General features: G+C 38.0%; 1 long non-coding RNA gene across 2 annotated transcripts in view; it reads left to right on the top strand.

Annotated features, from left to right (window-relative positions):
• Positions 1-17,304, top strand: part of LOC123952046 — a 99,670-nt gene that overhangs the window by 36,786 nt on the left and 45,580 nt on the right. For both annotated transcript variants that reach the window (XR_006820558.1, XR_006820559.1), the window contains exon 2: positions 6,624-6,720. This is a non-coding gene — a long non-coding RNA (uncharacterized LOC123952046). The remainder of the gene's footprint in view (positions 1-6,623; positions 6,721-17,304) is intronic.

Here is a 17,304-nt window from a genome sequence, read left to right on the forward strand (position 1 = left end):
CTCACTTTCTTCTAGGCTCAGTGTCCTCCACACTATTTCTTGAAGCCACAAGGTCTTTGTACTAGCCATTCCCTCATTGTAGTAGTTGCCTGGAATGCTCTTCCCTGACATATTTGAATGACTCACTTCCTCACCTCCTTCAAGTCTTTGATTTAATGTTGCCTTCTCTAAGGGCCAATTTAGTCCTTTATTTGAAACTGTGATCTCCTTTCCCTCTTGCCTTTTCTACCATAAGTTCTCCAATTGCCTTTGCCTGCTCTGGTTTTCCATAGCACTTCTTCCCTGGTAAAATACTAGGTTAGCTTTTCATTTGTTTCTTCATTGATTGATTGATTGATTGAATGTTTATTTTTCTTTCTCCCATACTAGAACATAGTGAAGAAATTTGCTTAGAAAGGTGCTCAATAAATATTTGCTAAATAAACGCAATGAAATATTTATGGAGTGGTTACTAAAAGTCAAGTGCTGCTCTAAGTGCAAGGAGTATAGCTGGAAGTAGACAGGACAACTCTGCCTTCTTGAAGATGATATTCCTAGTGGGAACCAACTGCAAAATAGCAGAACTGCAGAATGTGGAGCATTTTGTGTTGAGGCCAGAATGATGGGACTGATAAAGTAGCCATAGCAGTCATAGGTGGAGGAGAATACCTAGTAGCAGCCCTATGCAAAAGGCAGAGTGGATTGCAAATGCTGTGGTAAACAGGAAAGTGAAAACTTCTAGAAAACAGAGAGTGAGTTACAAAATATGAAAGTATAGGAATTACAAACAAATAGACAAAAAAATGAGCCCAAAGAAGAAAGAATATGTGGGGGGAAAGCAAAGAAAGCTTATGTAAACAGCATATAATAGAAAGTCCTAATAACCATGTCTTAACCACACTGGTTTATTTCGTCACGTAAAAGAAATCCACAGGAGGGAACCACATGTTGGATGGAAGCTTCAGGATCCCATCAGCAACCAAGTGTCCAGTCTCTTCCATCATCCTCAGCATGTGCCTTCTATCCTCAAATCACTTCCTGGAAGGAAGCAGAGTGAAGGAAAAAGGAATCTTCTAGAAAATAACATAATACTTCTCATGGGCTAGAATTTAATCAGCCATACCTAATACAAAGGAGTCTAAGGAAGCTTATCTTTTAATCCAGAGCATTGCCACCACAAATATCTCTATGAATAAATTGCAATTTATTAGAAGAGGATCCAAGATTAAAACCCAGAGCATAGGAGTGCCTGGGTGGCTCAGTCATTTGAGTGGCTGACTTTTGGTTTTGGCTCAGGTCATAATCTCAGGGTTCTGGGATTGAGCCCTGCATCAGGCTTCATGCTGGGCATGGAGTCTGCTTGAGATTCCTTCTCTCCTTCTCTTTCTTCCTCCCTTTCCCCTTCCCCTCCATACATTTTTAAAAAGGAACAAATGTATAGTGAAAAGGAAATTATTTCACCCCAGGCCATTATATCCTTAACTCTCCGGACTTCCAGTGTCTCTGCTGAGAAACAACCACTCTGACCAGTTTCTTGTATAGGAAGGAGTCCTATAAAACTCATGAACCTTGTGAAAATGAATGCTTGGTTCTTTTTTTTTTTTTAATAGTCAATTGTATTTTAATAGCACTGTATAGTGATAGATGGTTACTACACTTGTAATAAGCATAGCATAACATATAGAGAAGTTGAATCACTATGTAGTGTACCTGAAACTAATGGAACATTGTATGTCAACTATACTCAGATAAAAAATTAAAAAAAAATTCTGTGATATGTAATGTTTTTTGTTGTTATTGTTGTTTTTAAATTAAATTAAATTAAATTTTATTTTTTTAAAATTTTTAGGATGCTTGGTTCTTACCAGTAAGTGATGACTCTGATCTGTAGGCATTAAGTGGAGAGCAGGCTGAAATGATACCATCTCTAAGAAACCCATCCTTGGTTAGGCTGGGCAGATGGCACTGCCTCTGAAACTCCTTCATGTCTTTTTAGAATTATCATTGTATTTTGTTGTAGGAAAACATATATAACACAGAATTTGCCATCTTAGCTGTTTTTAAGAGTATAGGTCAGTGGTATTGAGTAAATTCACATTGTTGTTCAACTATTACCCCTATCCATTGCCAGAATTTATCCTCATCCCAAACAGAAACTCTGTCCGTTAAACACTAACTCCTCATTCCCTCTTCCCCCAGCCCCTGGTAACCACCACTCTATTTTCTGTCACTGTGAGTTTGCCTATTCTATCATTGTGATTGTACATTATTTGTCCTTTCGTGTCTTATTTGGTCTCATGCTTCCATCTGTGTTGTAACATGTGTCAGAACTATCTTCCTTTTAGGGGTGCCTGGGTGGCTCAGTTGTAAGGTGTCTGCTTTTGGCTCAGGTCATGATCCCAAGGTCCTGGATCGAGCCCTACATCAAGGCCAGTGTCAGGTTTTCTGCTCAGCAGGAGGCTTACTTCTCTTTCTCCCACTCCCCCTGCTTGTATTACCTCTCTCGCTGTTTCTCTCTGTCAAATAAATAAAATCTTGGGAAAAAAAAGGATTACCTTCCCTTTAAAGGCTGAATAATATTCCATTGTATGGATATTCCATATTTTGTTTCTCTTTTCATCCGTTAATGAACATTTGGGTTATTTCACCTTTATGCTATTGTGAATATGTTGCTATGAACATTGATATGCTAGATCTGTTTGGAGTTCCTGCTTTTAATACTTTCGTATGCTTCATGTCTTTTTATAACATACCATGATTTATTATAGTTGATACACAGATGCTTTAAATTCCTCATTAGATACTAATCCCTTGAGAGCAGGGCCCATAATTTTTTTTTTCCTACTCACAAATTTATTCATTTGGTCATTCCAGCAGTTATATATCAGGTACTGGCTGAGTACCAGGTACCAGGCTAGTGGGGACACAGAGTGCAATGACAAATATGACCTCTATTTTCTTGCAGCATAAATCTCGTGGGGGACATATTTTTTTTTTCTCATTGCATGTAGAGTATGCCTTGTACATTATAAGCATTCAACAAATATTTGTCGACTTTAACCAAGTCAATTAGTAAATAAGTAAATAAACTTATTGGCTTCACATGTTCTCAGTAATTCGTGAGGGTATCATATCAGTGATTGGATAGCAGTGAACATATTTGGAAGAAATGTAAACTCTGTGAGATTAGGAATCATGCCTTTTTTGTTCACTATTGTATTTCTAGCAAATAGGATGGTGTCTTGCACATGGTATGGGCTGAATAATTTTTAAACAAATGCTGATGACATAATCTGTTCTAAGGAGCTGTAACAAGTTCTAGTGAACTCTGACCATATATTATGGTTGGAAAAACTGAGACATTTCAGACGAGATCGGGCGCGTTCAGGGTGGTATGGCCGTAGACAAACTGAGACATTTCAGAAAAGCGAGAGAAGTAGTGATGAAGTCAGAAATTGAACCTGGGTCTCCTGACCTTCAATCTGATGCTTTATGCTCTTTATCACACTAGTATATAAAATTAGAACTGATGTTTCACCTTTCTGCGAAAGATGTGAACTTTAATTAGCTATAATCACACACAGTATGGAAAAGATTTAAGGCCTTTACATTTCCTAAAAATGATAATGAATCAGATTCCAAAATAAGCTTGTTAAATGCTATTCTTAAATAAAAAAGATAGTAGCATATGATGATGAATTGCTATTTCTCTGGTGACGAATGAGGAGTTACTGTGCTGTCTGCTTAGGAAGGCCTCACCAAGACGTGTCTGACTTGATATGTCTTTTCTTTGCTCATTCAGCTCAGCCCCATTTTGGGGGTTTGGAAATGATACCCAGTTCTTGGCTGTCAAGGAATTATTTAGGCCTTATGGGTCTTTTTGAGCAACCTGGTTTGGAAACATTTAATTCCATTTTATATGAGTTAGAGTTTATTTCATTAGGAATTCTGGCTAAATTTTTCATGAGTGAGAAGGTTTTAATTTGATTTTAATTATTTAAAAATTTTTGCATTATTTGTGGATCTTAAAGCCACGTTATCTTTATTATTATTTTGAAATTATTTTTAAAACTTATTTTTGCTTATTTTATTATTATTTTTTAGAGAAAGTGTGCATGTGCACATGGCAGTGGGGTGGATAGGGTCAGGTGGGGGAGGGATGGAGAGAGAGGGAGAGAGAGAACCTTAAGTAGGCTCCACACTCAGCATGAGCAGAGGCAGAGCTTGATCTCACAACCCCGAGATCATGACCTGAGCCAAAACCAAGAGTCAGATGCTTACCTGACTGAGCCACCCAGGCACCCTAAACCAAGCTGTTTTAAAAATTTCAGATATTTCAGCTTCAGAGAAGCCTCCAGTATTTGAAATGTACAAATTCATCTTATAATAAAATCCAAGAAGAGCATAGACTAGATTCACACCCAAGTTTACCTAATCAAGTTCTGAGACATCATTGGTCTGCTAATGGCACAGGAAATAGAGGACCTTAGTTCATAAGGTAAACAATTTGGGGTAAATATGTAAAGAGCTTGACATTTTAAGAAGAGCAGATTGAGCAGAAATTCTCTAGAAGAACTTGAAGGGAATAGAGTGCTACTGGTACTGGCTCCAAAGTTAAAAAGAACTTGGATACTGTTGGAAAGAGAATAAGCCTAAATGTCAGACTTGTTGCCCTTGGTTTTAGTGTGGGTTTTTAATTTTTTTTAAATTGAGATATAGTTGACATATATTTTTGTGTAAATTTAAAGTTACAAAATGTTGATTTATTTCTGTATATATTGCAATATGATTGCCAGTGTAGCATTAATGAACACCTTCATCATGTCACATAATTATCATTTCCTTTTTGTGGGGAGAACAATTAAGACCTAGTCTTTTAGCAACTTTAAAGTTTATAATACAGTATCACTGACTATAATCACTCTGCTATGCATTAGATCTCCAGAACTTATTTACTAGTTGCAAATTCATATCCTTAAACAAGGTCTCCCAATTCCGCCACTCCCCCATCCCACCAGCCAAGCTTTTGATAATCACCCATCTGGTTCTTGTTTTTATGAGTTCAGCTTTCTTAGATTACAGATTTAAGTGATATCATAGAGAATTTGTATTTCTCTGTCTGACTTATCTCACTGGTGTAATGCCCTAAAGGTCCATCCATGTTGATGCAAATGGAGGACTTCTTTCTCATGATTGAATAATATTCCATTTTCTATACATACCACATCTTCTTTATCTGTTCATCTCTTGATGGACACTTAAGTTGTTTCCATATCTTGGCTATTGTGAATAATGCTGTAATAAACATCCCCTCAAATCCTGTTTTCATAACTCCTAGAAGTAAATATGGTGAAGAAGCTCAATGACATTGGTCTTGGCAATTATTTTTTGACACTGACACCAAAAGCACAAGTAACAAAAGAAAAAATAAATAGCACTACATCAAACAAAAAAACTTCTGCACAGCAAAGGAAACCATCAACAAAATGAAAAGGCAACCTACAAAATGGAAGAAAATATTTGCAACTTTATATTGGATAAGGGGTTGTTCTTGTTGATGCTCAGACTTTTCAGATAATGAAGTTTGTTTTTGCCTTTATGACAAGAGGAAATTATCAAAACCTTCTGACTTACTATCACTTTCATAAGAATTCAGGTATTCCATCAGTTTTGTTGTTGCGGCTATTGTTGTTATTTGGGAATTTCCCATCATACACTTTTCTAGATCCAGGAGTAGGAAGATAAAATGGCCAAATGGTGGTTTATGATTTTTGGTGTTTTAAAGTCACCTTATGTGATTTGGATGAAATATATATAAGTACATATTGTGATAGGGAGAGCCAGAGCAATAACTAGAGGTCTTATGGTAAAATCAAAGAACTGAAAATGGATTTTAATAAAAAGTTGTCTTGGTAACTTACTCAGTTTTGGTGTACTGGTTTCCTTGGTACTGACCCTGTTTGTGTCCCAGAGAAGTATGGAATCTTCCTCCAGCAGGCCACCTTTCTCCTTGCCCACCTACTAGTAATGAAAGAACAGGAGTTGCAGGAGAGAGCCTTCTTGCCAATAAGCTCTTTTCTTGATCCTGTTAGACAACTGTCAGAGCCCTTGAGAGGAGATACCATTATTTCCCATCTTTATCTTATTTATTTTTTTGGTAATTTCCATTATATTGGTCACTTACATGTATCTTTCATAAGAGGGTTTGACATTTTTCAATACAGGTGGAGAGAGGCAGTCAAGATAGGGAGAGTTGAGGCTGGAGGTGGGAGGAAAATATGGGAGGACAGATCTAGGGTGGAGTATTTTCACCAATATATAGTACAGTGAACAGAGACTAGACTAGTGGACAGAAAATTAATGCTTTGGTAGTCCTTGTCTCTACTAACATGAACAACTTGTTGAGGGCTCATATACGAAGCTAAATGCTTTGCTGCTAGTACCTCATCAAATTCTTACAGCACCCCAGGCATTGTCCCATATCTTCACTTTATAGATAAGGAAATTCAGATCCACAGAATAACTCCACTAAGATCATACAGCAAGAAAGAGCAGAAACTGGAGTTCATACTCAGTTGTATGCTCATACTCTGCTATTTTGTATCTTCCAGAATATAATTTGTGCTTTCCTCAACCCTATACAGCTTCACAAAGGAATCCACATATGGTCCGAAAACCGCCTCCCTAAGTCCCCTGGCCAGTTGGAGCCCAGGAGTCATGTGCCTCCAAAGAAGTTGGCAGGTATGGATGACTATGCTTGGATTCTGAATATCTGAATTTTCTTCACATTGCGGGAGTTGCTCTATAGGATACTTCGGCTCCTATTGTCCAGCAGAGATTGTGCTACTGTTAGAAGAGAGAAACTTGCCAGACGTCTATTTTTACAGCTCCACATATTCGTATGCAGTTGTCATCAAGTTGTTACTTTAATACCACAGTCAGTCATATGTAACGTACAGCAAAACACACCTGACATGCTCATTAAAACAAATATCACATTTGCATAATCACTGTTGATGGAAAGATACACACACAGAGGCAGCAGGAAAACTAATGAGGTTTGTTTAAGCAGCAGCCATCCTCCTCATGCACACATGTTCTAGGAACTTTTGTGGAACTTCCTAGCCTCTCCTACCTTCCTACCCTCAATTCTCTTAGAAGAGTCTGAACTGCTATCATTAACTAGAAAATGGTAGCAGAGAATGGAGGGGAGTAATCTGAGAGAAACGGAAGCTAGTAGTGAGAGAAGGTGAGGTTATTGAAAAAAAGGGGTATTTCAAGTGGGTATTACTAAATAATAGTGAGGCCAAAGCAGGGCCTTCAGATAGGGCAGTCATCTGTTATGATGATATGATGGTTTTGTGTATTTGAAGAAGGGGGTGGTTTATTTAGTGCAGCTTCCGAGGGCAGAAAGGAGCCTGTCATACCAGGTCCACCCATGATGGAACGGGCTGGAAAGCCCAGGATCTGCTGTCTGATTACTAGGAATGGGAAGCACAAGATGTGTAGAATGATTTCTGAAGTGTTTTCAATAAGTCATCTCATTTGATCATCCTGACCCCACTGTGAGATAGTTATTACCCCACTTTTTGCAGGTGAGGATCCCAAGGCTGCAAATAGTAAGCAACCTTCCCAAGTTCACATAGCCAGGAAGTGTCAACATGGAGACTGGAACTTAGAACTTCTGACTTTAAGGGCCCCAGGTAGCAAGTAAGTATCCCAAGATCTCATAACCAAAAGATCCTGCGACCAAGGTGGGGGAGAATGGAGAACAGGACCGCTATTAGTTTGACAAAGCACTGTGCTGGGCTTTTTAACAATCTTGTGAAAACAGGATTATGATCTACCTTTAAAAAAGTAGTTCAGCTTTGGGGCAGGGCTGGATCTACTTGGGTGGTAGTGAAGTGGCCTCTGCCTCAGGGACAGAGACATAAGCAGGTCATCCCAAGTCTACTGAAGTCGTTTATTAACTGGGTTCCATGTCTTTGCTTTGATCTAGAATCCAAACTCCGTAGTGAACTTTCCAGAATAACATCTCTGATCACATCACCTCCTTGCTTATATCTTCAATAGATTATATTCTCCTGCTCTCCGTAAATAATCAGAATCTTTGAGGAGGCCCACAAGGCAAGGTATGGCCCCTCCCTACATGGCCAAACCTCATTTTGCCTTGTATTTTACTTCTCCCTCTGTGTTCTAGCTATACTGATAGAAGCCACATGCTCTCTTACTCTGTTCAGTCCTCAGATATTACAGATGAGGCAACAGATTAAAGGATATTAAATGGTTTGCTTAAGGTCAAAGCAGACTCTTGTTTTCCAGGTCAGTGATCCTTCTACCACACAGCCTACACTGCTTTAGTTCATGAGTGTTATCCTATTCTAATGTGACCAAGAGAGCCCCACAGAAAAGAATGGAACAAATAGTGTGTGACTGCTTATTCAACTCTATGAAACCATTAATTTTAGTTAATTAAGTTCTTTTTAAAAATTCAGGACAGAGTCAGAGTCTGATAAAGCTAATAATATAGTGTCTTAGGATGAAAAATCTTTAGAACACCTTCAGTCCATCAAATCATATTTGAAAAATGCTCATGTATTATCCTTGGCTAATGATAGGATGATAATGTGAAGTAAAGATTAAAGGTCAGTTGTCAAATGTAGCTATTAGGCAGAAAAAAGTCTTCCAGACAGTGTTTCCTGAAACCTTTTGAGCCCTGACATGGTTGATGAACAGAATGGGTTAGAGCTATGAATCATCAGAGCCTCATGTCCGACAATGTTTCCTTGGGTAGCAGCCTGGATCTGTTCAAGTCCCAAGTTATCTGATGTTCCTTTGTTAAACTGCTTCAGAGTATAATTTGTCACCCTGTTATTGATGGAAGGCCAAAAATGACACTGCTCAATTGTGAAAAGCTTTGGGGACTATTATGGGAAAGTGCTTATTTCATGAATTAATTCCCTTTGCTGCCAGGGAGAACCAAGTTAATGCTTTCACTCAGTTGGGAAGATATGGGCAGTCTATAAGAATGATCTTGAGGTGGGAAATGATGAAATGATCATTGTCAGAGGTATAATGCATGTCACATTGTGAATAGTTGTGCTCCATTCAATGAATCCATGGTGAGGCATTGAAGAGATAAGCGTTTTCAGCCTCTTTATCCTTTAGGACTTTTAAAAGTTTTAGAATTTTAAAAACAAGCATTGGTTTTCAAGTACTTTTCAAGTTTACCAAAGATTACCATAGCAACTAAATTACCAAGTGACTAAAGGGAGTGTGTTTAATGACATTTTCTGGCCCATGTACAAATTCCCTATTTATTAAAGAGGAAATACCAGGGGTTGAGACTATCATGTTCTTTGTAGAGGCAGAGAATGAACATTCTCTGGGGGAGGTATATTCCTTAGCAATATGAAGGAAGTGTGTCAAAAGCGTCCATATTCATTTTTACAAAACTGCCTCATAACATTAAAAGTTTGGAATTGTTCAGTGGGACATTATTGCTTCTTGCATGAAAGTCATAAAGGCAGATTTTTAACCATAGGAATAGCTTTCAGATGATCTGGCGGTAGCTTCTTTCTTATACGCATTTTTGTGTTCATCTATATTCAATGCATTGAATTTCATACCCTTCTGGGTGATTTTTTTCATGATCTGAAAGTGGAAGGAGTAACCAAAATCAAGCCCTTTTTCCTCTAAATTTAAAATCCAGTATAGTTAACATCCAGGATTATATTAGTTTCACGTATATAATGTAGTGATTCCACATAAAGTCAAGTCTTGTTACACGTTTTCAGAGGATATTACACAATTGCTGCTCTGGGATTTCACTTAAACTTTTATACACCCAGATTTTTGTTTGTTATTACATATCTATTCTTAGAGAACTTGTTCCTTTGTAATGTGCTGCAAGCATTTATCATTAAAATACACTAACCTATTATGTAAAAAAAAAATCTGTAAAAGAGGCACCTGAACTTGTTGTAATGAGCATTGGGTATTATATGCAACTGATGAATCACTCAATTCTACCCCTGAAACTAAGAACAGAGTGTATGTTAACTAAATTGAATTAAAGCGGGGGGGGGGGGGGACCTGACTGGCTCAGTCAGTAGAGCATATGACTTGTGCTTATGGGGTCCTGAGTTTGAGCCCCACATTGGGTATAGAGTAGTACTTAAAAAAATAAAATCTTTAAAATATACTAATCTTTCATGAGGAAAATAACAGTAAAACTATTTGAAATGCAAGTTTTAATTTTCTTTTTTTTCTTTTTAAAGATTTTATTTACTTATTTGACAGACATGAGTAGGAAGAGAGGCAGGCAGAGAGAGAGGAGGAAGCAGGCTCCCTGCAGAGCAGGGAACCTGATGCGGGGCTTAATCCCAGACCTCTGGGATCATGACCTGAGCCGAAGGCAGAGGCTTTATTTAACCCACTGAGCCACCCAGGCGCCCCTTAATTTTATTTTCTAAATTAAAGTGTTTATAGCAAGTGCAGATGTGTCTCAGTAAGTGAAGCTGGGTTCATTTATTTATATACTCAGGTGATTTTTCTTTCTAGACTCCATTTGAAATCACCACATCATTATATAGATAGAAGTATAGATTCTTATGGTTGGAAGGGACTTTAAAAGTAATCTAGTTTGAGCTCCATACCAACCTAGTTTCAGTTCTAATACTTCTACTGACAGGGCTGTTGCTATTCCCAGAGATAGGCTACCCCATTACTAGACAGCAATAATGGGTAAAAAATTCTTTCTTTTATTAAACTAAAAATGGATACCAGAAAACTTGCATCTGCTGAACCTTACTTCATTTTCTGGATAAATGAAAACATAGTATGTCCAAAAGAACAAAAATGATGGACTTCCAATGGATTATTTAAGTGCCACTGGGCCAGAAGTTAAAGGCTTAACATTGTGTTCAGCATTTTACCTTTAGATTACAATACATACTACTATGTATTTTCTGATTTAATTCTCACAACAGTCTCATGAGATACATATTATTAGTGTCAGGACTTGGCTGATAAGGAAACTGAAGCCCAGAGTGGTGAACCAACATGTCTGAGATGCTGGGGCTGATATTCCAGTTCCCAGCCAATTCCCTGAACTCTAGATTCCATGTTGTTAATCACCACAGTAGACTGGTTCTGATTTACTAATAAACCTATTAAAGGGCCACATATGGTACCAAATGCATGATTTTAGGTATGATCTCACTTGCATGGAGCAGGGTAGAACTCACTTTATTTTGGAGACTTTGCTTCTGATAATGTAACTAAGATCTTACTATTCTTTGGCAAGCACATCATCCTATTGACAATCAAACAATTTCTTGGTTCTTAAAATTTGTGCTCTTATCAGGATATATCTTCCTAGTTATACTTGTGTGGTTTGTCTTTTGGACAGGAGTGTAGGAATTTGCATTTATATTAACTTTCATTTTCTTATACTTGGGTTATCATTTAAGATCTAAATTCTGGCATCCAGCACCATTAGCTTTTTTCTTGGCTTCCCAGGGTTCCTCATAAGGTTTGGTGGAATGGTCTTTTTTTTTTTTTTTTTAAGATTTTATTTATTTATTTGACAGAGACACAATGAGAGAGGGAATACAGGCGAGGTAGTGGAAGAGGGAGAAGCAGGCTTCCTGCGGAGCAGGGAGCCCGATGTGGGGCTTGATCCCAGGACCCTGGGATCATGACCTGAGTTGAAGGCAGATGCTTAACGACTGAGCCACCCAGGCGCCCCTGGTGGAATGTTCTTTATTGTGTTTTCATTTTGATGACAGTTTAGGAAATAGGAGTAAACATTTTCTGGCTAATCCTAATGGCCGTCTTATTATCAAATACAGATATGTAATCTGTATCACAAAATAGCACAAAGCCTGCCTTTGTGCTAATACTGTTTTATAACTCATGGGTATAGTACAGAGGAAGACAATGGACAAGTAATGCATTTCACTCCAGGAAAAGGTCATAGCCATCATGGTGTACTGGACAAATGTAGTTTTCCCAGCAGTCGGAATATGAAGGGTAAACTGAGTCATCATGCAGATAATAGTATAGGTATGTGGGACTTAACCTGTCATAGCTCAGTACCATATTCATGTTGGCTATTTGGTTTCAGGAAAATATCATGTATCACATTATATTGTTGTGTATCACATTATTTTAATTCAATTTGTATTTTGATTTTATAAGTTATTGATTTTATAATATTAACTAATCATTCCTTAATAATTTACATGGATTATTTAATTTAATCCTTAAGCAATGTATATAATAGGAATTATTATCATTCCTATTTTACAGATAAGGAGACCAAAGCCTGAAGAGTTTAACACTCAAAAAGACCCAATTTGTAAGAGGAAGAATTAGTTTTAACTTAGACATTCTGATTTTAAGCATTCAATCTCTTAGTTGTTAGGTTTTATTTCATACATTTATGTTGTTTTTATAGTTGTACAGAAGCTAGAGTATAATTTACATATGGCTAGTTTTGTGTTTGTATATATTTAAGTAGTCATTGTATATGTTTGATAAACTCTATCAAGGGCCTATTTAATCAAAAATCTCTCTATGACAAGCAGTACTCAGGGTGTGAGACTTGGGTGGCGATTGGAAGTCAGGGCCCTGTACTAGGGAGACAAGGGATTGGTCATAGCCACAGACTATGCTGTCCAGGGAGATGGTTTATTAGGCCATAGTAGGCCATACTAGCTCCTGAGCCTTCTGAGGTCAGGACCGTGATGACAGCAAAGTGCTGGAATGAAGGTGGGAATTCTTTGCTGATTGAAATCAGAGTCAACACAGAGAGGTTTACTCTATATAATTTATGAATACATAAAATATACTTTAGAAAGATTTAATAGAGACTAAGAAATTAATCAAATTAAATTTGCATATGTAAAACAACTTAAGTCTATTAAAATATGTGCCCTGCTTTATAATATTCTTTCTTTGGAAGGAATCTTGGAGCTGTTCTAGTGGTGTGAATCTCAGATGCATAGTTTTAGATTGGTTTCAGGTTGCCTACAAGGGGGTTATATATTTCCAGCCTCCATTCTGGACATTTGTATTTTGTAGATCTGGTCTGGAATCTGGCAATTTTTACTAAAAACCAAAACTCCCCAAGTGATCAAGATGCATATAGCCAAGTTTGGGAACCCTTGACCTTGACTATCTCTGTCACTAGATGTGACTGCGATTAGTATAATTCTTCTCCTTAGTACAGTTCTTCTCCTTTCTGATCACGTGGTGGGATTGCCATTTCTCATCTTTTTGTGATTCTGGCCAGTAAGCTTTATGTAGAAACGATATGTGTCATTTTAAACCAGGAACATTTAATTAATAATACTAGACTCTCAGGGGTCTTCTTTGCCTCTGGATTGAAAATCAGAAGCATTCACGATGATGACTATTTCATCAGTCTAGGTCTCTGAGTGACTAGAGTGAACAGAGTCACCCTGACACCTATAGAAGACATGTAGCATGGGCAAGAAATACATCTTTATAGTGTTTAGCCACGAAGCCTTCCTTGAAGTGGGGGTCTGATCAGCATAGCTCCATGTTTCTACATGTGGCTCCCTTTTTAAAAGGTATACAATCTTGGTTGGATATGTTACTTAAAATCTCAGTGGGGATTTGGTTTCCCTGCCTGTTAAAATAGGGATAATAGCTACCTATTTGTGAGGATTTTGTGAATTATTGGAAAACCCTTCAAACTGTGCCTGGCACATATTAAATGTTAGCTATTATTCTATTTAGGTAATCTTCCCCTCCCCTGATGGTACCCCATTTAATGGAGAAAGGTTGTAGCATTTTCAGAGTTTGCAAGATATAGTCTTTGCACTCTGGGGAGAAGGTTATGGCAGCCCTTTTTAAAAGAAATCATAATTGGAATATTTCATGTTCTCCCCTTGTCACTTAGTATTATTTGATCTATACTGCCTGCAGAATGTGCTAATGACCTCTGAGTAATAGAATATTAACAACTCCTAATAAGCTGAACATCATAGTCAGAGAGCTATTTAGAAATGATTTGTAAATTACATGATTCATTCTTAATACGTGTGCATTCCCTTATAAAATAATATTTTAGGATCGATAACTAAGGGACTTGGTCTTTAACCCTCTAATGATTCATAAATGCTCATTTTCACTGGTTTGTAAAAGTCTCAATAGAAATTTAAGGCCTCTTGGAGTTTTTTAGGTTCTATAGCTTTGAATTTTTCAAGATTTCTTTGAAAAGCACTGAATATATCAAATAAAGCCCTTTAAACTTCATTCATGATTGAATTTGAAAGGATTATCCTCTCATCTTAGAAGTGGCAAATTACCAATGATGAAGATGCTATTGAATTACTAACTATGGAGAATTATTAAAGAAAATAGGTGGGGGATAGGAAATGGGAAAAGGAGAATCTACTAGAAAGAAAGACCAATTACTTCTTTCCATCTCTTTGTTCACTGAAAAAAATATTAAACTAGCACCCACTGTGCCCTAGGTGGGATGCTGGGTGCTGAGATTAATAGAAAATGAACCTTCTTTTGAGGAGTTTATGATCTGTTAGGAATTGCTGTTGGTGGGGGTGCAGCAGGGAGATGTCCACAGTGTACTAGATACTATAACAAAGATACAATGGGACATTGAGGTGGGATATCTGTGTTTAGGGGCTGGCCTGGGAATGGCAAAGAAGGGAGTGATGTCAGGGATACTGTGGATCAAAAACAAAAAGTACTTGACCATCAGTCTGCTGATGGAGTAAGATTGAGGCCTGACTACTCAATAAGAGTGAGCCTTTTTTTAAAAAGATTTTATTTATTTATTTGACAGACAGAGATCACAAGTAGGCAGAGAGGCAGGCAGAGAGAGTGGGCGGGGGGAGCAGGCTCCACCCTGAGCAGAGAGTCTGACATGGGGCCTGATCCCAGGACCCCAGGATCATGACCTGAGCCGAAGGCAGAGGCCTTAACCCACTGAGCCATCCAGGCGCCCCAAGAGTGAGACTTTCAAGGCCAGGTGTCAGGGAGAGTGGGACTATCCTTGGAAAAAGAGGATATTTTGGGAAGACGATAGATTTGGTTTTAGACATGTTAGTTTTAAGCACATTGGAATATCTAGGAGGAGATACCTATCAGGCAGGTATATAGGCTTGTGAGGGAATTCATGGATCAGAAATAAAAAGAAAACAAAGGTTGCATTGATGAGTTGAAAACAAAGTATATATTCAGTTAAACAATTTGAGAACAAATGTGTTAAGGTATCCCAAAGTAAAATTTTCATAATTCTATTATTTATTACATTGGATTTTACCCAGTTGAAATGGCTGAAATGAACCACATGATTATATGCTTAAAGCCTCAGTTGTTATGTCCGTATCTGATTTGCTTAATTTTTCTATGACTGGCTAAACTCAAAAAGTATGAGGCTTGCTAATCTTTTAAAAAGTGTAAAATATCACCTGCTTGTCAAAATTTAACTAATGGAGAACTGTATAAAGAGTGAACGTCTGCTTTCTCCAGGCATCAGCCCATCCTACTCCCCAGAGCTAATGACTGCCAGTATTTGGTTCTATCATTCTGGTCTTTTAAATATAAATTTAAATATGTATCTATGTATTTTGTACAAGTGAGTTCATATAGTAGATGCTACCTTGAATCCTATTCTTTTTTTCACAGAATGGTATATTATGGATTTTTTACCTTGTTGAAACACATATATCTTATTCTTCTTACCACAAAATATATACCTTTGTAAAAATGAATTCTAACTCATTTAACCATTCCTCTATAGATGCATGTTTACTTTGCTGTTTTCTTCAGTTACATAGTGTATCTGCCAACATCTTTACATACACATCTGTTTATTTCAAGTAAGTGTCATAGAAGTGGAATCACTAGTTCCAAGGGAATTCACATTTTTTAAAGTAAGCTCTATTCCCAAGGTGGGGCTCAAACTCACGACTCCAAGTTCAAGAGTTGCATCCTCCACTGATTGAATCAGCCAGGCACCCCAGGAATTCACAGTTTAAATTTTGATACATTCAGCAAATTGCATCAAATGAAGTTACATCAATTTATAGTCCCCTAAGAGTTTCTTTTTTAAAAAATAGTTACAGGACATGAACAGACATTTCTGCAAAGAAGACATCCAGATGGCCAACAGACACATGAAAAATTGCTCCACATCACTCGGCATCAGGGAAATACAAATCAAAACCACAATGAGATATCACCTCACACCAGTCAGAATGGCTAAAATTAACAAGTCAGGAAATGACAGATGCTGGCGAGGATGCGGAGAAAGGGGAACCCTCCTCCACTGTTGGTGGGAATGCAAGCTGGTGAAACCACTCTGGAAAACAGCATGGAGGTTCCTCAAAATGTTGAAAATAGAACTACCCTATGACCCAGCAATTGCACTACTGGGTATTTACCCTAAAGATACAAACGCAGTGATCCAAAGGGGCATGTGCACCCGAATGTTTATAGCAGCAATGTCTACAATAGCCAAACTATGGAAAGAACCTAGATGTCCATCAACAGATGAATGGATAAAGAAGAGGTGGTATATATACACAATGGAATACTATGCAGCCATCAAAAGAAATGAAATCTTGCCATTTGCGACGACGTGGATGGAACTAGAGGGTATCATGCTTAGTGAAATAAGTCAATCAGAGAAAGACAACTATCATATGAACTCCCTGATATGAGGACGTGGAGATGCAACATGGGGGGTTAGGGGGATAGGAGAAGAATAAATGAAACAAGATGGGGTTGGGAGGGAGACAAACCATAAATGACTCTTAATCTCACAAAACAAACTGGGGGTTGCTGGGGGGAGGTAGGGTTGGGAGAGGAGGAGGGGGTTATGGACATTGGGGAGGGTATGTGCTATGGTGAGTGCTGTGAAGTGTGTAAACCTGGCGATTCACAGACCTGTACCCCTGGGGATAAAATACATTATATGTTTATAAAAAAAAAAAAAGGATGAATACCCAACTTTTGTAGCAACATGGATGGGACTGGAAGTGATTATGCTGAGTGAAATAAGTCAAGCAGAGAGAGTCAAGTATCATATGGGTTTCACTTATTTGTGGAGCATAACAAATGACATGGAGGACATTGGGAGATGGAGAGGAGAAGGAAGTTGAGGGAAATTGGAAGGGGAGGCGAACCATAAGAGACTATGGACTCTGAAAAACAACCTGAGGGTTTTGAAGGGGCGGGGGTGGGAGGTTGGGGGAACCAGGTGGTGGGTAACAGGGAGGGCACGTATTGCATGGAGCACTGGGTGTTGTGCAAAAACAATGAATA

This window comes from Meles meles, chromosome 1, assembly GCF_922984935.1.
Source record: "Meles meles chromosome 1, mMelMel3.1 paternal haplotype, whole genome shotgun sequence".
Classification (NCBI taxonomy): Eukaryota; Metazoa; Chordata; class Mammalia; order Carnivora; family Mustelidae; genus Meles; species Meles meles.